Consider the following 27,500-nt stretch of genomic DNA (forward strand, 5'->3'; position numbering starts at 1 on the left):
TGCTGGGCCCATAACCCTGAGGTCGATGGATCGAAACCATCCTCTGCTAAGCATGATTAACGCCAAGAATGCTAGAAGTTGACATCAGCAAAGCAAACAGTGCTTACATTGTTGAAGGAAGAGCATTCTTTTTTCAAATGACTACTTCCCAATGGAAATAAGTGATACTTAATTGTATCCACTCTAAAAAAGGTAGTTTGTCCAACTAACAATACTTTGAAAAGGTAGTCCAACTACAACCCAACTACACCTGATGCATTCTGATAGCCTGTATGTGTTGGTACAAATTAGTCAACATAAGCCCCAGTGGCCAAATGTATAAGGCACTGGTCTCCCAAGCCAGGGATTCTGTGTTTGAGTCCTGTTTGCAGTGATGTATAGCAGAGTGGCGCAGCGGAAGCGTGCTGGGCCCATAACCCAGAGGTCGATGGATCGAAACCATCCTCTGCTAAGCATGATTAACGCCAAGGATGCTAGAAGTTGACATCAGCAAAGCAAACAGTGCTTACAGTGTTGAAGGAAGAGCATTCTTTTTTCAAATGACTACTTCAAAAATGGAAATAAGTGATACTTAATTGTATCCACTCTAAAAAAGGTAGTTTGTCCAACTAACAATACTTTGGAAAAGGTAGTCCAACTACAACCCATCTACACCTGATGCATTCTGATAGCCTGTATGTGTTGGTACAAATTAGTCAACATAAGCCCCAGTGGCCAAATGTATAAGGCACTGCTCTCCTAAGCCAGGGATTCTGTGTTTGAGTCCTGTTTGCAGTGGTATATAGCAGAGTGGCGCAGCGGAAGCGTGCTGGGCCCATAACCCAGAGGTCGATGGATCGAAACCATCCTCTGCTAAGCATGATTAACGCCAAGGATGCTAGAAGTTGACATCAGCAAAGCAAACAGTGCTTACAGTGTTGAAGGAAGAGCATTCTTTTTTCAAATGACTACTTCCCAATGGAAATAAGTGATACTTAATTGTATCCACTCTAAAAAAGGTAGTTTGTCCAACTAACAATACTTTGAAAAGGTAGTCCAACTACAACCCAACTACACCTGATGCATTCTGATAGCCTGTATGTGTTGGTACAAATTAGTCAACATAAGCCCCAGTGGCCAAATGTATAAGGCACTGGTCTCCTAAGACAGGGATTCTGTGTTTGAGTCCTGTTTGCAGTGGTGTATAGCAGAGTGGCCCAGCGGAAGCGTGCTGGGCCCATAACCCTGAGGTCGATGGATCGAAACCATCCTCTGCTAAGCATGATTAACGCCAAGAATGCTAGAAGTTGACATCAGCAAAGCAAACAGTGCTTACAGTGTTGAAGGAAGAGCATTCTTTTTTCAAATGACTACTTCCCAATGGAAATAAGTGATACTTAATTGTATCCACTCTAAAAAAGGTAGTTTGTCCAACTAACAATACTTTGAAAAGGTAGTCCAACTACAACCCAACTACACCTGATGCATTCTGATAGCCTGTATGTGTTGGTACAAATTAGTCAACATAAGCCCCAGTGGCCAAATGTATAAGGCACTGCTCTCCTAAGCCAGGGATTCTGTGTTTGAGTCCTGTTTGCAGTGGTATATAGCAGAGTGGCGCAGCGGAAGCGTGCTGGGCCCATAACCCAGAGGTCGATGGATCGAAACCATCCTCTGCTAAGCATGATTAACGCCAAGGATGCTAGAAGTTGACATCAGCAAAGCAAACAGTGCTTACAGTGTTGAAGGAAGAGCATTCTTTTTTCAAATGACTACTTCCCAATGGAAATAAGTGATACTTAATTGTATCCACTCTAAAAAAGGTAGTTTGTCCAACTAACAATACTTTGAAAAGGTAGTCCAACTACAACCCAACTACACCTGATGCATTCTGATAGCCTGTATGTGTTGGTACAAATTAGTCAACATAAGCCCCAGTGGCCAAATGTATAAGGCACTGGTCTCCCAAGCCAGGGATTCTGTGTTTGAGTCCTGTTTGCCGTGGTGTATAGCAGAGTGGCGCAGCGGAAGCGTGCTGGGCCCATAACCCAGAGGTCGATGGATCGAAACCATCCTCTGCTAAGCATGATTAACGCCAAGGATGCTAGAAGTTGACATCAGCAAAGCAAACAGTGCTTACAGTGTTGAAGGAAGAGCATTATTTTTTCAAATGACTACTTCAAAAATGGAAATAAGTTATACTTAATTGTATCCACTCTAAAAAAGGTAGTTTGTCCAACTAACAATACTTTGAATAGGTAGTCCAACTACAACCCAACTACACCTGATGCATTCTGATAGCCTGTATGTGTTGGTACAAATTAGTCAACATAAGCCCCAGTGGCCAAATGTATAAGGCACTGGTCTCCTAAGACAGGGATTCTGTGTTTGAGTCCTGTTTGCAGTGGTGTATAGCAGAGTGGCCCAGCGGAAGCGTGCTGGGCCCATAACCCTGAGGTCGATGGATCGAAACCATCCTCTGCTAAGCATGATTAACGCCAAGAATGCTAGAAGTTGACATCAGCAAAGCAAACAGTGCTTACAGTGTTGAAGGAAGAGCATTCTTTTTTCAAATGACTACTTCCCAATGGAAATAAGTGATACTTAATTGTATCCACTCTAAAAAAGGTAGTTTGTCCAACTAACAATACTTTGAAAAGGTAGTCCAACTACAACCCAACTACACCTGATGCATTCTGATAGCCTGTATGTGTTGGTACAAATTAGTCAACATAAGCCCCAGTGGCCAAATGTATAAGGCACTGGTCTCCCAAGCCAGGGATTCTGTGTTTGAGTCCTGTTTGCAGTGGTGTATAGCAGAGTGGCGCAGCGGAAGCGTGCTGGGCCCATAACCCAGAGGTCGATGGATCGAAACCATCCTCTGCTAAGCATGATTAACGCCAAGGATGCTAGAAGTTGACATCAGCAAAGCAAACAGTGCTTACAGTGTTGAAGGAAGAGCATTCTTTTTTCAAATGACTACTTCAAAAATGGAAATAAGTTATACTTAATTGTATCCACTCTAAAAAAGGTAGTTTGTCCAACTAACAATACTTTGAATAGGTAGTCCAACTACAACCCAACTACACCTGATGCATTCTGATAGCCTGTATGTGTTGGTACAAATTAGTCAACATAAGCCCCAGTGGCCAAATGTATAAGGCACTGGTCTCCTAAGACAGGGATTCTGTGTTTGAGTCCTGTTTGCAGTGGTGTATAGCAGAGTGGCCCAGCGGAAGCGTGCTGGGCCCATAACCCTGAGGTCGATGGATCGAAACCATCCTCTGCTAAGCATGATTAACGCCAAGAATGCTAGAAGTTGACATCAGCAAAGCAAACAGTGCTTACAGTGTTGAAGGAAGAGCATTCTTTTTTCAAATGACTACTTCCCAATGGAAATAAGTGATACTTAATTGTATCCACTCTAAAAAAGGTAGTTTGTCCAACTAACAATACTTTGAAAAGGTAGTCCAACTACAACCCAACTACACCTGATGCATTCTGATAGCCTGTATGTGTTGGTACAAATTAGTCAACATAAGCCCCAGTGGCCAAATGTATAAGGCACTGCTCTCCTAAGCCAGGGATTCTGTGTTTGAGTCCTGTTTGCAGTGGTATATAGCAGAGTGGCGCAGCGGAAGCGTGCTGGGCCCATAACCCAGAGGTCGATGGATCGAAACCATCCTCTGCTAAGCATGATTAACGCCAAGGATGCTAGAAGTTGACATCAGCAAAGCAAACAGTGCTTACAGTGTTGAAGGAAGAGCATTCTTTTTTCAAATGACTACTTCCCAATGGAAATAAGTGATACTTAATTGTATCCACTCTAAAAAAGGTAGTTTGTCCAACTAACAATACTTTGAAAAGGTAGTCCAACTACAACCCAACTACACCTGATGCATTCTGATAGCCTGTATGTGTTGGTACAAATTAGTCAACATAAGCCCCAGTGGCCAAATGTATAAGGCACTGGTCTCCCAAGCCAGGGATTCTGTGTTTGAGTCCTGTTTGCAGTGGTGTATAGCAGAGTGGCGCAGCGGAAGCGTGCTGGGCCCATAACCCAGAGGTCGATGGATCGAAACCATCCTCTGCTAAGCATGATTAACGCCAAGGATGCTAGAAGTTGACATCAGCAAAGCAAACAGTGCTTACAGTGTTGAAGGAAGAGCATTCTTTTTTCAAATGACTACTTCAAAAATGGAAATAAGTGATACTTAATTGTATCCACTCTAAAAAAGGTAGTTTGTCCAACTAACAATACTTTGAAAAGGTAGTCCAACTACAACCCATCTACACCTGATGCATTCTGATAGCCTGTATGTGTTGGTACATATTAGTCAACATAAGCCCCAGTGGCCAAATGTATAAGGCACTGCTCTCCTAAGCCAGGGATTATGTGTTTGAGTCCTGTTTGCAGTGGTATATAGCAGAGTGGCGCAGCGGAAGCGTGCTGGGCCCATAACCCAGAGGTCGATGGATCGAAACCATCCTCTGCTAAGCATGATTAATGCCAAGGATGCTAGAAGTTGACATCAGCAAAGCAAACAGTGCTTACAGTGTTGAAGGAAGAGCATTCTTTTTTCAAATGACTACTTCCCAATGGAAATAAGTGATACTTAATTGTATCCACTCTAAAAAAGGTAGTTTGTCCAACTAACAATACTTTGAAAAGGTAGTCCAACTACAACCCAACTACACCTGATGCATTCTGATAGCCTGTATGTGTTGGTACAAATTAGTCAACATAAGCCCCAGTGGCCAAATGTATAAGGCACTGGTCTCCTAAGCCAGGGATTCTGTGTTTGAGTCCTGTTTGGAGTGGTGTATAGCAGAGTGGCGCAGCGGAAGCATGCTCGGCCCATAACCCAGAGGTCGATGGATTGAAACCATCCTCTTCTAAGCATGATTAACGCCAAGGATGCTAGAAGTTGACATCAGCAAAGCAAACAGTGCTTACAGTGTTGAAGGAAGAGCATTCTTTTTTCAAATGACTACTTCAAAAATGGAAATAAGTTATACTTAATTGTATCCACTCTAAAAAAGGTAGTTTGTCCAACTAACAATACTTTGAATAGGTAGTCCAACTACAACCCAACTACACCTGATGCATTCTGATAGCCTGTATGTGTTGGTACAAATTAGTCAACATAAGCCCCAGTGGCCAAATGTATAAGGCACTGGTCTCCTAAGACAGGGATTCTGTGTTTGAGTCCTGTTTGCAGTGGTGTATAGCAGAGTGGCCCAGCGGAAGCGTGCTGGGCCCATAACCCTGAGGTCGATGGATCGAAACCATCCTCTGCTAAGCATGATTAACGCCAAGAATGCTAGAAGTTGACATCAGCAAAGCAAACAGTGCTTACAGTGTTGAAGGAAGAGCATTCTTTTTTCAAATGACTACTTCCCAATGGAAATAAGTGATACTTAATTGTATCCACTCTAAAAAAGGTAGTTTGTCCAACTAACAATACTTTGAAAAGGTAGTCCAACTACAACCCAACTACACCTGATGCATTCTGATAGCCTGTATGTGTTGGTACAAATTAGTCAACATAAGCCCCAGTGGCCAAATGTATAAGGCACTGGTCTCCCAAGCCAGGGATTCTGTGTTTGAGTCCTGTTTGCAGTGGTGTATAGCAGAGTGGCGCAGCGGAAGCGTGCTGGGCCCATAACCCAGAGGTCGATGGATCGAAACCATCCTCTGCTAAGCATGATTAACGCCAAGGATGCTAGAAGTTGACATCAGCAAAGCAAACAGTGCTTACAGTGTTGAAGGAAGAGCATTCTTTTTTCAAATGACTACTTCAAAAATGGAAATAAGTTATACTTAATTGTATCCACTCTAAAAAAGGTAGTTTGTCCAACTAACAATACTTTGAATAGGTAGTCCAACTACAACCCAACTACACCTGATGCATTCTGATAGCCTGTATGTGTTGGTACAAATTAGTCAACATAAGCCCCAGTGGCCAAATGTATAAGGCACTGGTCTCCTAAGACAGGGATTCTGTGTTTGAGTCCTGTTTGCAGTGGTGTATAGCAGAGTGGCCCAGCGGAAGCGTGCTGGGCCCATAACCCTGAGGTCGATGGATCGAAACCATCCTCTGCTAAGCATGATTAACGCCAAGAATGCTAGAAGTTGACATCAGCAAAGCAAACAGTGCTTACAGTGTTGAAGGAAGAGCATTCTTTTTTCAAATGACTACTTCCCAATGGAAATAAGTGATACTTAATTGTATCCACTCTAAAAAAGGTAGTTTGTCCAACTAACAATACTTTGAAAAGGTAGTCCAACTACAACCCAACTACACCTGATGCATTCTGATAGCCTGTATGTGTTGGTACAAATTAGTCAACATAAGCCCCAGTGGCCAAATGTATAAGGCACTGGTCTCCCAAGCCAGGGATTCTGTGTTTGAGTCCTGTTTGCAGTGGTGTATAGCAGAGTGGCGCAGCGGAAGCGTGCTGGGCCCATAACCCAGAGGTCGATGGATCGAAACCATCCTCTGCTAAGCATGATTAACGCCAAGGATGCTAGAAGTTGACATCAGCAAAGCAAACAGTGCTTACAGTGTTGAAGGAAGAGCATTCTTTTTTCAAATGACTACTTCAAAAATGGAAATAAGTTATACTTAATTGTATCCACTCTAAAAAAGGTAGTTTGTCCAACTAACAATACTTTGAATAGGTAGTCCAACTACAACCCAACTACACCTGATGCATTCTGATAGCCTGTATGTGTTGGTACAAATTAGTCAACATAAGCCCCAGTGGCCAAATGTATAAGGCACTGGTCTCCTAAGACAGGGATTCTGTGTTTGAGTCCTGTTTGCAGTGGTGTATAGCAGAGTGGCCCAGCGGAAGCGTGCTGGGCCCATAACCCTGAGGTCGATGGATCGAAACCATCCTCTGCTAAGCATGATTAACGCCAAGAATGCTAGAAGTTGACATCAGCAAAGCAAACAGTGCTTACAGTGTTGAAGGAAGAGCATTCTTTTTTCAAATGACTACTTCCCAATGGAAATAAGTGATACTTAATTGTATCCACTCTAAAAAAGGTAGTTTGTCCAACTAACAATACTTTGAAAAGGTAGTCCAACTACAACCCAACTACACCTGATGCATTCTGATAGCCTGTATGTGTTGGTACAAATTAGTCAACATAAGCCCCAGTGGCCAAATGTATAAGGCACTGCTCTCCTAAGCCAGGGATTCTGTGTTTGAGTCCTGTTTGCAGTGGTATATAGCAGAGTGGCGCAGCGGAAGCGTGCTGGGCCCATAACCCAGAGGTCGATGGATCGAAACCATCCTCTGCTAAGCATGATTAACGCCAAGGATGCTAGAAGTTGACATCAGCAAAGCAAACAGTGCTTACAGTGTTGAAGGAAGAGCATTCTTTTTTCAAATGACTACTTCCCAATGGAAATAAGTGATACTTAATTGTATCCACTCTAAAAAAGGTAGTTTGTCCAACTAACAATACTTTGAAAAGGTAGTCCAACTACAACCCAACTACACCTGATGCATTCTGATAGCCTGTATGTGTTGGTACAAATTAGTCAACATAAGCCCCAGTGGCCAAATGTATAAGGCACTGGTCTCCCAAGCCAGGGATTCTGTGTTTGAGTCCTGTTTGCAGTGGTGTATAGCAGAGTGGCGCAGCGGAAGCGTGCTGGGCCCATAACCCAGAGGTCGATGGATCGAAACCATCCTCTGCTAAGCATGATTAACGCCAAGGATGCTAGAAGTTGACATCAGCAAAGCAAACAGTGCTTACAGTGTTGAAGGAAGAGCATTCTTTTTTCAAATGACTACTTCAAAAATGGAAATAAGTGATACTTAATTGTATCCACTCTAAAAAAGGTAGTTTGTCCAACTAACAATACTTTGAAAAGGTAGTCCAACTACAACCCATCTACACCTGATGCATTCTGATAGCCTGTATGTGTTGGTACATATTAGTCAACATAAGCCCCAGTGGCCAAATGTATAAGGCACTGCTCTCCTAAGCCAGGGATTATGTGTTTGAGTCCTGTTTGCAGTGGTATATAGCAGAGTGGCGCAGCGGAAGCGTGCTGGGCCCATAACCCAGAGGTCGATGGATCGAAACCATCCTCTGCTAAGCATGATTAATGCCAAGGATGCTAGAAGTTGACATCAGCAAAGCAAACAGTGCTTACAGTGTTGAAGGAAGAGCATTCTTTTTTCAAATGACTACTTCCCAATGGAAATAAGTGATACTTAATTGTATCCACTCTAAAAAAGGTAGTTTGTCCAACTAACAATACTTTGAAAAGGTAGTCCAACTACAACCCAACTACACCTGATGCATTCTGATAGCCTGTATGTGTTGGTACAAATTAGTCAACATAAGCCCCAGTGGCCAAATGTATAAGGCACTGGTCTCCTAAGCCAGGGATTCTGTGTTTGAGTCCTGTTTGCAGTGGTGTATAGCAGAGTGGCGCAGCGGAAGCATGCTGGGCCCATAACCCAGAGGTCGATGGATTGAAACCATCCTCTTCTAAGCATGATTAACGCCAAGGATGCTAGAAGTAGAACATCAGCAAAGCAAACAGTGCTTACAGTGTTGAAGGAAGAGCATTCTTTTTTCAAATGACTACTTCAAAAATGGAAATAAGTGATACTTAATTGTATCCACTCTAAAAAAGGTAGTTTGTCCAACTAACAATACTTTGAAAAGGTAGTCCAACTACAACCCAACTACACCTGATGCATTCTGATAGCCTGTATGTGTTGGTACAAATTAGTCAACATAAGCCCCAGTGGCCAAATGTATAAGGCACTGGTCTCCTAAGACAGGGATTCTGTGTTTGAGTCCTGTTTGCAGTGGTGTATAGCAGAGTGGCGCAGCGGAAGCGTGCTGGGCCCATAACCCAGAGGTCGATGGATCGAAACCATCCTCTGCTAAGCATGATTAACGCCAAGAATGCTAGAAGTTGACATCAGCAAAGCAAACAGTGCTTACAGTGTTGAAGGAAGAGCATTCTTTTTTCAAATGACTACTTCCCAATGGAAATAAGTGATACTTAATTGTATCCACTCTAAAAAAGGTAGTTTGTCCAACTAACAAAACTTTGAAAAGGTAGTCCAACTACAACCCACCTACACCTGATGCATTCTGATAGCCTGTATGTGTTGGTACAAATTAGTCAACATAAGCCCCAGTGGCCAAATGTATAAGGCACTGCTCTCCTAAGCCAGGGATTCTGTGTTTGAGTCCTGTTTGCAGTGGTATATAGCAGAGTGGCGCAGCGGAAGCGTGCTGGGCCCATAACCCAGAGGTCGATGGATCGAAACCATCCTCTGCTAAGCATGATAAACGCCAAGGATGCTAGAAGTTGACATCAGCAAAGCAAACAGTGCTTACAGTGTTGAAGGAAGAGCATTCTTTTTTCAAATGACTACTTCCCAATGGAAATAAGTGATACTTAATTGTATCCACTCTAAAAAAGGTAGTTTGTCCAACTAACAATACTTTGAAAAGGTAGTCCAACTACAACCCATCTACACCAGATGCATTCTGATAGCCTGTATGTGTTGGTACAAATTAGTCAACATAAGCCCCAGTGGCCAAATGTATAAGGCACTGCTCTCCTAAGCCAGGGATTCTGTGTTTGAGTCCTGTTTGCAGTGGTATATAGCAGAGTGGCGCAGCGGAAGCGTGCTGGGCCGATAACCCAGAGGTCGATGGATCGAAACCATCCTCTGCTAAGCATGATTAACGCCAAGGATGCTAGAAGTTGACATCAGCAAAGCAAACAGTGCTTACAGTGTTGAAGGAAGAGCATTCTTTTTTCAAATGACTACTTCCCAATGGAAATAAGTGATACTTAATTGTATCCACTCTAAAAAAGGTAGTTTGTCCAACTAACAATACTTTGAAAAGGTAGTCCAACTACAACCCAACTACACCTGATGCATTCTGATAGCCTGTATGTGTTGGTACAAATTAGTCAACATAAGCCCCAGTGGCCAAATGTATAAGGCACTGCTCTCCTAAGCCAGGGATTCTGTGTTTGAGTCCTGTTTGCAGTGGCATATAGCAGAGTGGCGCAGCGGAAGCGTGCTGGGCCCATAACCCAGAGGTCGATGGATCGAAACCATCCTCTGCTAAGCATGATTAACGCCAAGGATGCTAGAAGTTGACATCAGCAAAGCAAACAGTGCTTACAGTGTTGAAGGAAGAGCATTCTTTTTTCAAATGACTACTTCCCAATGGAAATAAGTGATACTTAATTGTATCCACTCTAAAAAAGGTATTTTGTCCAACTAACAATACTTTGAAAAGGTAGTCCAACTACAACCCAACTACACCTGATGCATTCTGATAGCCTGTATGTGTTGGTACAAATTAGTCAACATAAGCCCCAGTGGCCAAATGTATAAGGCACTTGTCTCCTAAGCCAGGGATTCTGTGTTTGAGTCCTGTTTGCAGTGGTGTATAGCAGAGTGGCGCAGCGGAAGCGTGCTGGGCCCATAACCCAGAGGTCGATGGATCGAAACCATCCTCTGCTAAGCATGATAAACGCCAAGGATGCTAGAAGTTGACATCAGCAAAGCAAACAGTGCTTACAGTGTTGAAGGAAGAGCATTCTTTTTTCAAATGACTACTTCCCAATGGAAATAAGTGATACTTAATTGTATCCACTCTAAAAAAGGTAGTTTGTCCAACTAACAATACTTTGAAAAGGTAGTCCAACTACAACCCAACTACACCTGATGCATTCTGATAGCCTGTATGTGTTGGTACAAATTAGTCAACATAAGCCCCAGTGGCCAAATGTATAAGGCACTGGTCTCCTAAGCCAGGGATTCTGTGTTTGAGTCCTGTTTGCAGTGGTGTATAGCAGAGTGGCGCAGCGGAAGCATGCTGGGCCCATAACCCAGAGGTCGATGGATTGAAACCATCCTCTTCTAAGCATGATTAACGCCAAGGATGCTAGAAGTAGAACATCAGCAAAGCAAACAGTGCTTACAGTGTTGAAGGAAGAGCATTCTTTTTTCAAATGACTACTTCAAAAATGGAAATAAGTGATATTTAATTGTATCCACTCTAAAAAAGGTAGTTTGTCCAACTAACAATACTTTGAAAAGGTAGTCCAACTACAACCCAACTACACCTTTATGCATTCTGATAGCCTGTATGTGTTGGTACAAATTAGTCAACATAAGCCCCAGTGGCCAAATGTATAAGGCACTGGTCTCCTAAGACAGGGATTCTGTGTTTGAGTCCTGTTTCCAGTGGTGTATAGCAGAGTGGCGCAGCGGAAGCGTGCTGGGCCCATAACCCAGAGGTCGATGGATCGAAACCATCCTCTGCTAAGCATGATTAACGCCAAGAATGCTAGAAGTTGACATCAGCAAAGCATACAGTGTTGAAGGAAGAGCATTCTTTTTTCAAATGACTACTTCCCAATGGAAATAAGTGATACTTAATTGTATCCACTCTAAAAAAGGTAGTTTGTCCAACTAACAATACTTTGAAAAGGTAGTCCAACTACAACCCACCTACACCTGATGCATTCTGATAGCCTGTATGTGTTGGTACAAATTAGTCAACATAAGCCCCAGTGGCCAAATGTATAAGGCACTGCTCTCCTAAGCCAGGGATTCTGTGTTTGAGTCCTGTTTGCAGTGGCATATAGCAGAGTGGCGCAGCGGAAGCGTGCTGGGCCCATAACCCAGAGGTCGATGGATCGAAACCATCCTCTGCTAAGCATGATTAACGCCAAGGATGCTAGAAGTTGACATCAGCAAAGCAAACAGTGCTTACAGTGTTGAAGGAAGAGCATTCTTTTTTCAAATGACTACTTCCCAATGGAAATAAGTGATACTTAATTGTATCCACTCTAAAAAAGGTATTTTGTCCAACTAACAATACTTTGAAAAGGTAGTCCAACTACAACCCAACTACACCTTTATGCATTCTGATAGCCTGTATGTGTTGGTACAAATTAGTCAACATAAGCCCCAGTGGCCAAATGTATAAGGCACTGGTCTCCTAAGACAGGGATTCTGTGTTTGAGTCCTGTTTGCAGTGGTGTATAGCAGAGTGGCGCAGCGGAAGCGTGCTGGGCCCATAACCCAGAGGTCGATGGATCGAAACCATCCTCTGCTAAGCATGATTAACGCCAAGGATGCTAGAAGTAGAACATCAGCAAAGCAAACAGTGCTTACAGTGTTGAAGGAAGAGCATTCTTTTTTCAAATGACTACTTCAAAAATGGAAATAAGTGATACTTAATTGTATCCACTCTAAAAAAGGTAGTTTGTCCAACTAACAATACTTTGAAAAGGTAGTCCAACTACAACCCAACTACACCTTTATGCATTCTGATAGCCTGTATGTGTTGGTACAAATTAGTCAACATAAGCCCCAGTGGCCAAATGTATAAGGCACTGGTCTCCTAAGACAGGGATTCTGTGTTTGAGTCCTGTTTGCAGTGGTGTATAGCAGAGTGGCGCAGCGGAAGCGTGCTGGGCCCATAACCCAGAGGTCGATGGATCGAAACCATCCTCTGCTAAGCATGATTAACGCCAAGAATGCTAGAAGTTGACATCAGCAAAGCAAACAGTGCTTACAGTGTTGAAGGAAGAGCATTCTTTTTTCAAATGACTACTTCCCAATGGAAATAAGTGATACTTAATTGTATCCACTCTAAAAAAGGTAGTTTGTCCAACTAACAATACTTTGAAAAGGTAGTCCAACTACAACCCACCTACACCTGATGCATTCTGATAGCCTGTATGTGTTGGTACAAATTAGTCAACATAAGCCCCAGTGGCCAAATGTATAAGGCACTGCTCTCCTAAGCCAGGGATTCTGTGTTTGAGTCCTGTTTGCAGTGGCATATAGCAGAGTGGCGCAGCGGAAGCGTGCTGGGCCCATAACCCAGAGGTCGATGGATCGAAACCATCCTCTGCTAAGCATGATTAACGCCAAGGATGCTAGAAGTTGACATCAGCAAAGCAAACAGTGCTTACAGTGTTGAAGGAAGAGCATTCTTTTTTCAAATGACTACTTCAAAAATGGAAATAAGTGATACTTAATTGTATCCACTCTAAAAAAGGTAGTTTGTCCAACTAACAATACTTTGAAAAGGTAGTCCAACTACAACCCAACTACACCTGATGCATTCTGATAGCCTGTATGTGTTGGTACAAATTAGTCAACATAAGCCCCAGTGGCCAAATGTATAAGGCACTTGTCTCCTAAGCCAGGGATTCTGTGTTTGAGTCCTGTTTGCAGTGGTGTATAGCAGAGTGGCGCAGCGGAAGCGTGCTGGGCCCATAACCCAGAGGTCGATGGATCGAAACCATCCTCTGCTAACCATGATAAACGCCAAGGATGCTAGAAGTTGACATCAGCAAAGCAAACAGTGCTTACAGTGTTGAAGGAAGAGCATTCTTTTTTCAAATGACTACTTCCCAATGGAAATAAGTGATACTTAATTGTATCCACTCTAAAAAAGGTAGTTTGTCCAACTAACAATACTTTGAAAGGGTAGTCCAACTACAACCCATCTACACCTGATGCATTCTGATAGCCTGTATGTGTTGGTACAAATTAGTCAACATAAGCCCCAGTGGCCAAATGTATAAGGCACTGCTCTCCTAAGCCAGGGATTCTGTGTTTGAGTCCTGTTTGCAGTGGTATATAGCAGAGTGGCGCAGCGGAAGCGTGCTGGGCCCATAACCCAGAGGTCGATGGATCGAAACCATCCTCTGCTAAGCATGATTAACGCCAAGGATGCTAGAAGTTGACATCAGCAAAGCAAACAGTGCTTACAGTGTTGAAGGAAGAGCATTCTTTTTTCAAATGACTACTTCCCAATGGAAATAAGTGATACTTAATTGTATCCACTCTAAAAAAGGTAGTTTGTCCAACTAACAATACTTTGAAAAGGTAGTCCAACTACAACCCAACTACACCTGATGCATTCTGATAGCCTGTATGTGTTGGTACAAATTAGTCAACATAAGCCCCAGTGGCCAAATGTATAAGGCACTGGTCTCCTAAGACAGGGATTCTGTGTTTGAGTCCTGTTTGCAGTGGTGTATAGCAGAGTGGCGCAGCGGAAGCGTGCTGGGCCCATAACCCAGAGGTCGATGGATCGAAACCATCCTCTGCTAAGCATGATTAACGCCAAGAATGCTAGAAGTTGACATCAGCAAAGCAAACAGTGCTTACAGTGTTGAAGGAAGAGCATTCTTTTTTCAAATGACTACTTCCCAATGGAAATAAGTGATACTTAATTGTATCCACTCTAAAAAAGGTAGTTTGTCCAACTAACAATACTTTGAAAAGGTAGTCCAACTACAACCCAACTACACCTGATGCATTCTGATAGCCTGTATGTGTTGGTACAAATTAGTCAACATAAGCCCCAGTGGCCAAATGTATAAGGCACTGGTCTCCTAAGACAGGGATTCTGTGTTTGAGTCCTGTTTGCAGTGGTGTATAGCAGAGTGGCGCAGCGGAAGCGTGCTGGGCCCATAACCCAGAGGTCGATGGATCGAAACCATCCTCTGCTAAGCATGATTAACGCCAAGAATGCTAGAAGTTGACATCAGCAAAGCAAACAGTGCTTACAGTGTTGAAGGAAGAGCATTCATTTTTCAAATGACTACTTCCCAATGGAAATAAGTGATACTTAATTGTATCCACTCTAAAAAAGGTAGTTTGTCCAACTAACAATACTTTGAAAAGGTAGTCCAACTACAACCCAACTACACCTGATGCATTCTGATAGCCTGTATGTGTTGGTACAAATTAGTCAACATAAGCCCCAGTGGCCAAATGTATAAGGCACTGCTCTCCTAAGCCAGGGATTCTGTGTTTGAGTCCTGTTTGCAGTGGTGTATAGCAGAGTGGCGCAGCGGAAGCATGCTGGGCCCATAACCCAGAGGTCGATGGATTGAAACCATCCTCTGCTAAGCATGATTAACGCCAAGGATGCTAGAAGTAGAACATCAGCAAAGCAAACAGTGCTTACAGTGTTGAAGGAAGAGCATTCTTTTTTCAAATGACTACTTCAAAAATGGAAATAAGTGATACTTAATTGTATCCACTCTAAAAAAGGTAGTTTGTCCAACTAACAATACTTTGAAAAGGTAGTCCAACTACAACCCAACTACACCTGATGCATTCTGATAGCCTGTATGTGTTGGTACAAATTAGTCAACATAAGCCCCAGTGGCCAAATGTATAAGGCACTGGTCTCCTAAGCCAGGGATTCTGTGTTTGAGTCCTGTTTGCAGTGGTATATAGCAGAGTGGCGCAGCGGAAGCGTGCTGGGCCCATAACCCAGAGGTCGATGGATCGAAACCATCCTCTGCTAAGCATGATTAACGCCAAGGATGCTAGAAGTTGACATCAGCAAAGCAAACAGTGCTTACAGTGTTGAAGGAAGAGCATTCTTTTTTCAAATGACTACTTCCCAATGGAAATAAGTGATACTTAATTGTATCCACTCTAAAAAAGGTATTTTGTCCAACTAACAATACTTTGAAAAGGTAGTCCAACTACAACCCAACTACACCTGATGCATTCTGATAGCCTGTATGTGTTGGTACAAATTAGTCAACATAAGCCCCAGTGGCCAAATGTATAAGGCACTTGTCTCCTAAGCCAGGGATTCTGTGTTTGAGTCCTGTTTGCAGTGGTGTATAGCAGAGTGGCGCAGCGGAAGCGTGCTGGGCCCATAACCCAGAGGTCGATGGATCGAAACCATCCTCTGCTAAGCATGATTAATGCCAAGGATGCTAGAAGTTGACATCAGCAAAGCAAACAGTGCTTACAGTGTTGAAGGAAGAGCATTCTTTTTTCAAATGACTACTTCCCAATGGAAATAAGTGATACTTAATTGTATCCACTCTAAAAAAGGCAGTTTGTCCAACTAACAATACTTTGAAAAGGTAGTCCAACTACAACCCAACTACACCTGATGCATTCTGATAGCCTGTATGTGTTGGTACAAATTAGTCAACATAAGCCCCAGTGGCCAAATGTATAAGGCACTGGTCTCATAAGACAGGGATTCTGTGTTTGAGTCCTGTTTGCAGTGGTGTATAGCAGAGTGGCGCAGCGGAAGCGTGCTGGGCCCATAACCCAGAGGTCGATGGATCAAAACCATCCTCTGCTAAGCATGCTTAACGCCAAGAATGCTAGAAGTTGACATCAGCAAAGCAAACAGTGCTTACAGTGTTGAAGGAAGAGCATTCTTTTTTCAAATGACTACTTCCCAATGGAAATAAGTGATACTTAATTGTATCCACTCTAAAAAAGGTAGTTTGTCCAACTAACAATACTTTGAAAAGGTAGTCCAACTACAACCCAACTACACCTGATGCATTCTGATAGCCTGTATGTGTTGGTACAAATTAGTCAACATAAGCCCCAGTGGCCAAATGTATAAGGCACTGCTCTCCTAAGCCAGGGATTCTGTGTTTGAGTCCTGTTTGCAGTGGTATATAGCAGAGTGGCGCAGCGGAAGCGTGCTGGGCCCATAACCCAGAGGTCGATGGATCGAAACCATCCTCTGCTAAGCATGATTAACGCCAAGGATGCTAGAAGTTGACATCAGCAAAGCAAACAGTGCTTACAGTGTTGAAGGAAGAGCATTCTTTTTTCAAATGACTACTTCCCAATGGAAATAAGTGATACTTAATTGTATCCACTCTAAAAAAGGTATTTTGTCCAACTAACAATACTTTGAAAAGGTAGTCCAACTACAACCCAACTACACCTGATGCATTCTGATAGCCTGTATGTGTTGGTACAAATTAGTCAACATAAGCCCCAGTGGCCAAATGTATAAGGCACTGGTCTCCTAAGACAGGGATTCTGTGTTTGAGTCCTGTTTGCAGTGGTGTATAGCAGAGTGGTGCAGCGGAAGCGTGCTGGGCCCATAACCCAGAGGTCGACGGATCGAAACCATCCTCTGCTAAGCATGATTAATGCCAAGAATGCTAGAAGTTGACATCAGCAAAGCAAACAGTGCTTACAGTGTTGAAGGAAGAGCATTCTTTTTTCAAATGACTACTTCCCAATGGAAATAAGTGATACTTAATTGTATCCACTCTAAAAAAGGTAGTTTGTCCAACTAACAATACTTTTAAAAGGTAGTCCAACTACAACCCAACTACACCTGATGCATTCTGATAGCCTGTATGTGTTGGTACAAATTAGTCAACATAAGCCCCAGTGGCTAAATGTATAAGGCACTGCTCTCCTAAGCCAGGGATTCTGTGTTTGAGTCCTGTTTGCAGTGGTATATAGCAGAGTGGTGCAGCGGAAGCGTGCTGGGCCCATAACCCAGAGGTCGATGGATCGAAACCATCCTCTGCTAAGCATGATTAACGCCAAGGATGCTAGAAGTTGACATCAGCAAAGCAAACAGTGCTTACAGTGTTGAAGGAAGAGCATTCTTTTTTCAAATGACTACTTCCCAATGGAAATAAGTGATACTTAATTGTATCCACTCTAAAAAAGGTAGTTTGTCCAACTAACAATACTTTGAAAAGGTAGTCCAACTACAACCCAACTACACCTGATGCATTCTGATAGCCTGTATGTGTTGGTACAAATTAGTCAACATAAGCCCCAGTGGCCAAATGTATAAGGCACTGGTCTCCTAAGACAGGGATTCTGTGTTTGAGTCCTGTTTGCAGTGGTGTATAGCAGAGTGGCGCAGCGGAAGCGTGCTGGGCCCATAACCCAGAGGTCGATGGATCGAAACCATCCTCTGCTAAGCATGATTAACGCCAAGAATGCTAGAAGTTGACATCAGCAAAGCAAACAGTGCTTACAGTGTTGAAGGAAGAGCATTCTTTTTTCAAATGACTACTTCCCAATGGAAATAAGTGATACTTAATTGTATCCACTCTAAAAAAGGTAGTTTGTCCAACTAACAATACTTTGAAAAGGTAGTCCAACTACAACCCAACTACACCTGATGCATTCTGATAGCCCGTATGTGTTGGTACAAATTAGTCAACATAAGCCCCAGTGGCCAAATGTATAAGGCACTGCTCTCCTAAGCCAGGGATTCTGTGTTTGAGTCCTGTTTGCAGTGGTATATAGCAGAGTGGCGCAGCGGAAGCGTGCTGGGCCCATAACCCAGAGGTCGATGGATCGAAACCATCCTCTGCTAAGCATGATTAACGCCAAGAATGCTAGAAGTTGACATCAGCAAAGCAAACAGTGCTTACAGTGTTGAAGGAAGAGCATTCTTTTTTCAAATGACTACTTCCCAATGGAAATAAGTGATACTTAATTGTATCCACTCTAAAAAAGGTATTTTGTCCAACTAACAATACTTTGAAAAGGTAGTCCAACTACAACCCAACTACACCTGATGCATTCTGATAGCCTGTATGTGTTGGTACAAATTAGTCAACATAAGCCCCAGTGGCCAAATGTATAAGGCACTTGTCTCCTAAGCCAGGGATTCTGTGTTTGAGTCCTGTTTGCAGTGGTGTATAGCAGAGTGGCGCAGCGGAAGTGTGCTGGGCCCATAACCCAGAGGTCGATGGATCGAAACCATCCTCTGCTAAGCAGGATTAACGCCAAGGATGCTAGAAGTTGACATCAGCAAAGCAAACAGTGCTTACAGTGTTGAAGGAAAAGCATTCTTTTTTCAAATGACTATTTCCCAATGGAAATAAGTGATACTTAATTGTATCCACTCTAAAAAAGGTAGTTTGTCCAACTAACAATACTTTGAAAAGGTAGTCCAACTACAACCCAACTACACCTGATGCATTCTGATAGCCCGTATGTGTTGGTACAAATTAGTCAACATAAGCCCCAGTGGCCAAATGTATAAGGCACTGCTCTCCTAAGCCAGGGATTCTGTGTTTGAGTCCTGTTTGCAGTGGTATATAGCAGAGTGGCGCAGCGGAAGCGTGCTGGGCCCATAACCCAGAGGTCGATGGATCGAAACCATCCTCTGCTAAGCATGATTAACGCCAAGAATGCTAGAAGTTGACATCAGCAAAGCAAACAGTGCTTACAGTGTTGAAGGAAGAGCATTCTTTTTTCAAATGACTACTTCCCAATGGAAATAAGTGATACTTAATTGTATCCACTCTAAAAAAGGTATTTTGTCCAACTAACAATACTTTGAAAAGGTAGTCCAACTACAACCCAACTACACCTGATGCATTCTGATAGCCTGTATGTGTTGGTACAAATTAGTCAACATAAGCCCCAGTGGCCAAATGTATAAGGCACTTGTCTCCTAAGCCAGGGATTCTGTGTTTGAGTCCTGTTTGCAGTGGTGTATAGCAGAGTGGCGCAGCGGAAGTGTGCTGGGCCCATAACCCAGAGGTCGATGGATCGAAACCATCCTCTGCTAAGCATGATTAACGCCAAGGATGCTAGAAGTTGACATCAGCAAAGCAAACAGTGCTTACAGTGTTGAAGGAAAAGCATTCTTTTTTCAAATGACTATTTCCCAATGGAAATAAGTGATACTTAATTGTATCCACTCTAAAAAAGGTAGTTTGTCCAACTAACAATACTTTGAAAAGGTAGTCCAACTACAACCCAACTACACCTGATGCATTCTGATAGCCTGTATGTGTTGGTACAAATTAGTCAACATAAGCCCCAGTGGCCAAATGTATAAGGCACTGGTCTCCTAAGACAGGGATTCTGTGTTTGAGTCCTGTTTGCAGTGTTGTATAGCAGAGTGGCGCAGCGGAAGCGTGCTGGGCCCATAACCCAGAGGTCGATGGATCGAAACCATCCTCTGCTAAGCATGATTAACGCCAAGAATGCTAGAAGTTGACATCAGCAAAGCAAACAGTGCTTACAGTGTTGAAGGAAGAGCATTCTTTTTTCAAATGACTACTTCCCAATGGAAATAAGTGATACTTAATTGTATCCACTCTAAAAAAGGTAGTTTGTCCAACTAACAATACTTTGAAAAGGTAGTCCAACTACAACCCAACTACACCTGATGCATTCTGATAGGTAGTCCACCTGATGCATTCTGATAGCCTGTATGTGTTGGTACAAATTAGTCAACATAAGCCCCAGTGGCCAAATGTATAAGGCACTGCTCTCCTAAGCCAGGGATTCTGTGTTTGAGTCCTGTTTGCAGTGGTATATAGCAGAGTGGCGCAGCGGAAGCGTGCTGGGCCCATAACCCAGAGGTGGATGGATCGAAACCATCCTCTGCTAAGCATGATTAACGCCAAGGATCCTAGAAGTTGACATCAGCAAAGCAAACAGTGCTCACAGTGTTGAAGGAAGAGCATTCTTTTTTCAAATGACTACTTCCCAATGGAAATAAGTGATACTTAATTGTATCCACTCTAAAAAAGGTAGTTTGTCCAACTAACAATACTTTGAAAAGGTAGTCCAACTACAACCCAACTACACCTGATGCATTCTGATAGCCTGTATGTGTTGGTACAAATTAGTCAACATAAGCCCCAGTGGCCAAATGTATAAGGCACTGGTCTCCTAAGACAGGGATTCTGTGTTTGAGTCCTGTTTGCAGTGGTGTATAGCAGAGTGGCGCAGCGGAAGCGTGCTGGGCCCATAACCCAGAGGTCGATGGATCGAAACCATCCTCTGCTAAGCATGATTAACGCCAAGAATGCTAGAAGTTGACATCAGCAAAGCAAACAGTGCTTACAGTGTTGAAGGAAGAGCATTCTTTTTTCAAATGACTACTTCCCAATGGAAATAAGTGATACTTAATTGTATCCACTCTAAAAAAGGTAGTTTGTCCAACTAACAATACTTTGAAAAGGTAGTCCAACTACAACCCAACTACACCTGATGCATTCTGATAGCCTGTATGTGTTGGTACAAATTAGTCAACATAAGCCCCAGTGGCCAAATGTATAAGGCACTGCTCTCCTAAGCCAGGGATTCTGTGTTTGAGTCCTGTTTGCAGTGGTATATAGCAGAGTGGCGCAGCGGAAGCGTGCTGGGCCCATAACCCAGAGGTCGATGGATCGAAACCATCCTCTGCTAAGCATCATTAACGCCAAGGATGCTAGAAGTTGACATCAGCAAAGCTTACAGTGTTGAAGGAAGAGCATTCTTTTTTCAAATGACTACTTCCCAATGGAAATAAGTGATACTTAATTGTATCCACTCTAAAAAAGGTATTTTGTCCAACTAACAATACTTTGAAAAGGTAGTCCAACTACAACCCAACTACACCTGATGCATTCTGATAGCCTGTATGTGTTGGTACAAATTAGTCAACATAAGCCCCAGTGGCCAAATGTATAAGGCACTTGTCTCCTAAGCCAGGGATTCTGTGTTTGAGTCCTGTTTGCAGTGGTGTATAGCAGAGTGGCGCAGCGGAAGCGTGCTGGGCCCATAACCCAGAGGTCGATGGATCGAAACCATCCTCTGCTAAGCATGATTAACGCCAAGGATGCTAGAAGTTGACATCAGCAAAGCAAACAGTGCTTACAGTGTTGAAGGAAGAGCATTCTTTTTTCAAATGACTACTTCCCAATGGAAATAAGTGATACTTAATTGTATCCACTCTAAAAAAGGTAGTTTGTCCAACTAACAATACTTTGAAAAGGTAGTCCAACTACAACCCAACTACACCTGATGCATTCTGATAGCCTGTATGTGTTGGTACAAATTAGTCAACATAAGCCCCAGTGGCCAAATGTATAAGGCACTGGTCTCCTAAGACAGGGATTCTGTGTTTGAGTCCTGTTTGCAGTGGTGTATAGCTGAGTGGTGCAGCGGAAGCGTGCTGGGCCCATAACCCAGAGGTCGATGGATCGAAACCATCCTCTGCTAAGCATGATTAACGCCAAGGATGCTAGAAGTTGACATCAGCAAAGCAAACAGTGCTTACAGTGTTGAAGGAAGAGCATTCTTTTTTCAAATGACTACTTCCCAATGGAAATAAGTGATACTTAATTGTATCCACTCTAAAAAAGGTAGTTTGTCCAACTAACAATACTTTGAAAAGGTAGTCCAACTACAACCCAACTACACCTGATGCATTCTGATAGCCTGTATGTGTTGGTACAAATTAGTCAACATAAGCCCCAGTGGCCAAATGTATAAGGCACTGGTCTCCTAAGACAGGGATTCTGTGTTTGAGTCCTGTTTGCAGTGGTGTATAGCAGAGTGGCGTAGCGGAAGCGTGCTGGGCCCATAACCCAGAGGTCGATGGATCGGAACCATCCTCTGCTAAGCATGATTAACGCCAAGCATGCTAGAAGTTGACATCAGCAAAGCAAACAGTGCTTACAGTGTTGAAGGAAGAGCATTCTTTTTTCAAATGACTACTTCCCAATGGAAATAAGTGATACTTAATTGTATCCACTCTAAAAAAGGTAGTTTGTCCAACTAACAATACTTTGAAAAGGTAGTCCAACTACAAGCCAACTACACCTGATGCATTCTGATAGCCTGTATGTGTTGGTACAAATTAGTCAACATAAGCCCCAGTGGCCAAATGTATAAGGCACTGCTCTCCTAAGCCAGGGATTCTGTGTTTGAGTCCTGTTTGCAGTGGTATATAGCAGAGTGGCGCAGCGGAAGCGTGCTGGGCCCATAACCCAGAGGTCAATGGATCGAAACCATCCTCTGCTAAGCATGATTAACGCCAAGGATGCTAGAAGTTTACATCAGCAAAGCAAACAGTGCTTACAGTGTTGAAGGAAGAGCATTCTTTTTTCAAATGACTACTTCCCAATGGAAATAAGTGATACTTAATTGTATCCACTCTAAAAAAGGTAGTTTGTCCAACTAACAATACTTTGAAAAGGTAGTCCAACTACAACCCAACTACACCTGATGCATTCTGATAGCCTGTATGTGTTGGTACAAATTAGTCAACATAAGCCCCAGTGGCCAAATGTATAAGGCACTGGTCTCCTAAGACAGGGATTCTGTGTTTGAGTCCTGTTTGCAGTGGTGTATAGCTGAGTGGTGCAGCGGAAGCGTGCTGGGCCCATAACCCAGAGGTCGATGGATCGAAACCATCCTCTGCTAAGCATGATTAACGCCAAGGATGCTAGAAGTTGACATCAGCAAAGCAAACAGTGCTTACAGTGTTGAAGGAAGAGCATTCTTTTTTCAAATGACTACTTCCCAATGGAAATAAGTGATACTTAATTGTATCCACTCTAAAAAAGGTAGTTTGTCCAACTAACAATACTTTGAAAAGGTAGTCCAACTACAACCCAACTACACCTGATGCATTCTGATAGCCTGTATGTGTTGGTACAAATTAGTCAACATAAGCCCCAGTGGCCAAATGTATAAGGCACTGGTCTCCTAAGACAGGGATTCTGTGTTTGAGTCCTGTTTGCAGTGGTGTATAGCAGAGTGGCGTAGCGGAAGCGTGCTGGGCCCATAACCCAGAGGTCGATGGATCTGAACCATCCTCTGCTAAGCATGATTAACGCCAAGCATGCTAGAAGTTGACATCAGCAAAGCAAACAGTGCTTACAGTGTTGAAGGAAGAGCATTCTTTTTTCAAATGACTACTTCCCAATGGAAATAAGTGATACTTAATTGTATCCACTCTAAAAAAGGTAGTTTGTCCAACTAACAATACTTTGAAAAGGTAGTCCAACTACAAGCCAACTACACCTGATGCATTCTGATAGCCTGTATGTGTTGGTACAAATTAGTCAACATAAGCCCCAGTGGCCAAATGTATAAGGCACTGCTCTCCTAAGCCAGGGATTCTGTGTTTGAGTCCTGTTTGCAGTGGTATATAGCAGAGTGGCGCAGCGGAAGCGTGCTGGGCCCATAACCCAGAGGTCAATGGATCGAAACCATCCTCTGCTAAGCATGATTAACGCCAAGGATGCTAGAAGTTGACATCAGCAAAGCAAACAGTGCTTACAGTGTTGAAGGAAGAGCATTCTTTTTTCAAATGACTACTTCCCAATGGAAATAAGTGATACTTAATTGTATCCACTCTAAAAAAGGTAGTTTGTCCAACTAACAATACTTTGAAAAGGTAGTCCAACTACAACCCAACTACACCTGATGCATTCTGATAGCCTGTATGTGTTGGTACAAATTAGTCAACATAAGCCCCAGTGGCCAAATGTATAAGGCACTGGTCTCCTAAGACAGGGATTCTGTGTTTGAGTCCTGTTTGCAGTGGTGTATAGCAGAGTGGCGCAGCGGAAGCGTGCTGGGCCCATAACCCAGAGATCGATGGATCGAAACCATCCTCTGCTAAGCATGATTAACGCCAAGAATGCTAGAAGTTGACATCAGCAAAGCAAACAGTGCTTACAGTGTTGAAGGAAGAGCATTCTTTTTTCAAATGACTACTTCCCAATGGAAATAAGTGATACTTAATTGTATCCATTCTAAAAAAGGTAGTTTGTCCAACTAACAATACTTTGAAAAGGTAGTCCAACTACAACCCAACTACACCTGATGCATTCTGATAGCCTGTATGTGTTGGTACAAATTAGTCAACATAAGCCCCAGTGGCCAAATGTATAAGGCACTGGTCTCCTAAGACAGGGATTCTGTGTTTGAGTCCTGTTTGCAGTGGTGTATAGCTGAGTGGTGCAGCGGAAGCGTGCTGGGCCCATAACCCAGAGGTCGATGGATAGAAACCATCCTCTGCTAAGCATGATTAACGCCAAGGATGCTAGAAGTTGACATCAGCAAAGCAAACAGTGCTTACAGTGTTGAAGGAAGAGCATTCTTTTTTCAAATGACTACTTCCCAATGGAAAAAAGTGATACTTAATTGTATCCACTCTAAAAAAGGTAGTTTGTCCAACTAACAATACTTTGAAAAGGTAGTCCAACTACAAGCCAACTACACCTGATGCATTCTGATAGCCTGTATGTGTTGGTACAAATTAGTCAACATAAGCCCCAGTGGCCAAATGTATAAGGCACTGCTCTCCTAAGCCAGGGATTCTGTGTTTGAGTCCTGTTTGCAGTGGTATATAGCAGAGTGGCGCAGCGGAAGCGTGCTGGGCCCATGACCCAGAGGTCAATGGATCGAAACCATCCTCTGCTAAGCATGATTAATGCCAAGGATGCTAGAAGTTGACATCAGCAAAGCAAACAGTGCTTACAGTGTTGAAGGAAGAGCATTCTTTTTTCAAATGACTACTTCCCAATGGAAATAAGTGATACTTAATTGTATCCACTCTAAGAAAGGTAGTTTGTCCAACTAACAATACTTTGAAAAGGTAGTCCAACTACAACCCAACTACACCTGATGCATTCTGATAGCCTGTATGTGTTGGTACAAATTAGTCAACATAAGCCCCAGTGGCCAAATGTATAAGGCACTGGTCTCCTAAGACAGGGATTCTGTGTTTGAGTCCTGTTTGCAGTGGTGTATAGCAGAGTGGCGCAGCGGAAGCGTGCTGGGCCCATAACCCAGAGGTCGATGGATCGAAACCATCCTCTGCTAAGCATGATTAACGCCAAGAATGCTAGAAGTTGACATCAGCAAAGCAAACAGTGCTTACAGTGTTGAAGGAAGAGCATTCTTTTTTCAAATGACTACTTCCCAATGGAAATAAGTGATACTTAATTGTATCCATTCTAAAAAAGGTAGTTTGTCCAACTAACAATACTTTGAAAAGGTAGTCCAACTACAACCCAACTACACCTGATGCATTCTGATAGCCTGTATGTGTTGGTACAAATTAGTCAACATAAGCCCCAGTGGCCAAATGTATAAGGCACTGCTCTCCTAAGCCAGGGATTCTGTGTTTGAGTCCTGTTTGCAGTGGTATATAGCAGAGTGGTGCAGCGGAAGCGTGCTGGGCCCATAACCCAGAGGTCGATGGATCGAAACCATCCTCTGCTAAGCATGATTAACGCCAAGGATGCTAGAAGTTGACATCAGCAAAGCAAACATTGCTTACAGTGTTGAAGGAAGAGCATTCTTTTTTCAAATGACTACTTCCCAATGGAAATAAGTGATACTTAATTGTATCCACTCTAAAAAAGGTAGTTTGTCCAACTAACAATACTTTGAAAAGGTAGTCCAACTACAACCCAACTACACCTGATGCATTCTGATAGCCTGTATGTGTTGGTACAAATTAGTCAACATAAGCCCCAGTGGCCAAATGTATAAGGCACTGGTCTCCTAAGACAGGGATTCTGTGTTTGAGTCCTGTTTGCAGTGGTGTATAGCGGAGTGGCGCAGCGCAAGCGTGCTGGGCCCATAACCCAGAGGTCGATGGATCGAAACCATCCTCTGCTAAGCATGATTAACGCCAAGAATGCTAGAAGTTGACATCAGCAAAGCAAACAGTGCTTACAGTGTTGAAGGAAGAGCATTCTTTTTTCAAATGACTACTTCCCAATGGAAATAAGTGATACTTAATTGTATCCACTCTAAAAAAGGTAGTTTGTCCAACTAACAATATTTTGAAAAGGTAGTCCAACTACAACCCAACTACACCTGATGCATTCTGATAGCCTGTATGTGTTGGTACAAATTAGTCAACATAAGCCCCAGTGGCCAAATGTATAAGGCACTGCTCTCCTAAGCCAGGGATTCTGTGTTTGAGTCCTGTTTGCAGTGGTATATAGCAGAGTGGCGCAGCGGAAGCGTGCTGGGCCCATAACCCAGAGGTCGATGGATCGAAACCATCCTCTGCTAAGCATGATTAACGCCAAGGATGCTAGAAGTTGACATCAGCAAAGCAAACAGTGCTTACAGTGTTGAAGGAAGAGCATTCTTTTTTCAAATGACTACTTCCCAATGGAAATAAGTGATACTTAATTGTATCCACTCTAAAAAAGGTAGTTTGTCCAACTAACAATACTTTGAAAAGGTAGTCCAACTACAACCCAACTACACCTGATGCATTCTGATAGCCTGTATGTGTTGGTACAAATTAGTCAACATAAGCCCCAGTGGCCAAATGTATAAGGCACTGCTCTCCTAAGCCAGGGATTCTGTGTTTGAGTCCTGTTTGCAGTGGTATATAGCAGAGTGGTGCAGCGGAAGCGTGCTGGGCCCATAACCCAGAGGTCGATGGATCGAAACCATCCTCTGCTAAGCATGATTAACGCCAAGGATGCTAGAAGTTGACATCAGCAAAGCAAACAGTGCTTACAGTGTTGAAGGAAGAGCATTCTTTTTTCAAATGACTACTTCCCAATGGAAATAAGTGATACTTAATTGTATCCACTCTAAAAAAGGTAGTTTGTCCAACTAACAATACTTTGAAAAGGTAGTCCAACTACAACCCAACTACACCTGATGCATTCTGATAGCCTGTATGTGTTGGTACAAATTAGTCAACATAAGCCCCAGTGGCCAAATGTATAAGGCACTGCTCTCCCAAGCCAGGGATTCTGTGTTTGAGTCCTGTTTGCAGTGGTGTATAGCAGAGTGGCGCAGCGGAAGTGTGCTGGGCCCATAACCCAGAGGTCGATGGATCAAAACCATCCTCTGCTAAGCATGATTAACGCCAAGGATGCTAGAAGTTGACATCAGCAAAGCAAACAGTGCTTACAGTGTTGAACGAAGAGCATTCTTTTTTC

This window comes from Notolepis coatsorum, assembly GCF_963971535.1.
Source record: "Notolepis coatsorum genome assembly, chromosome: 13".
Taxonomy (NCBI): domain Eukaryota; kingdom Metazoa; phylum Chordata; class Actinopteri; order Aulopiformes; family Paralepididae; genus Notolepis; species Notolepis coatsorum.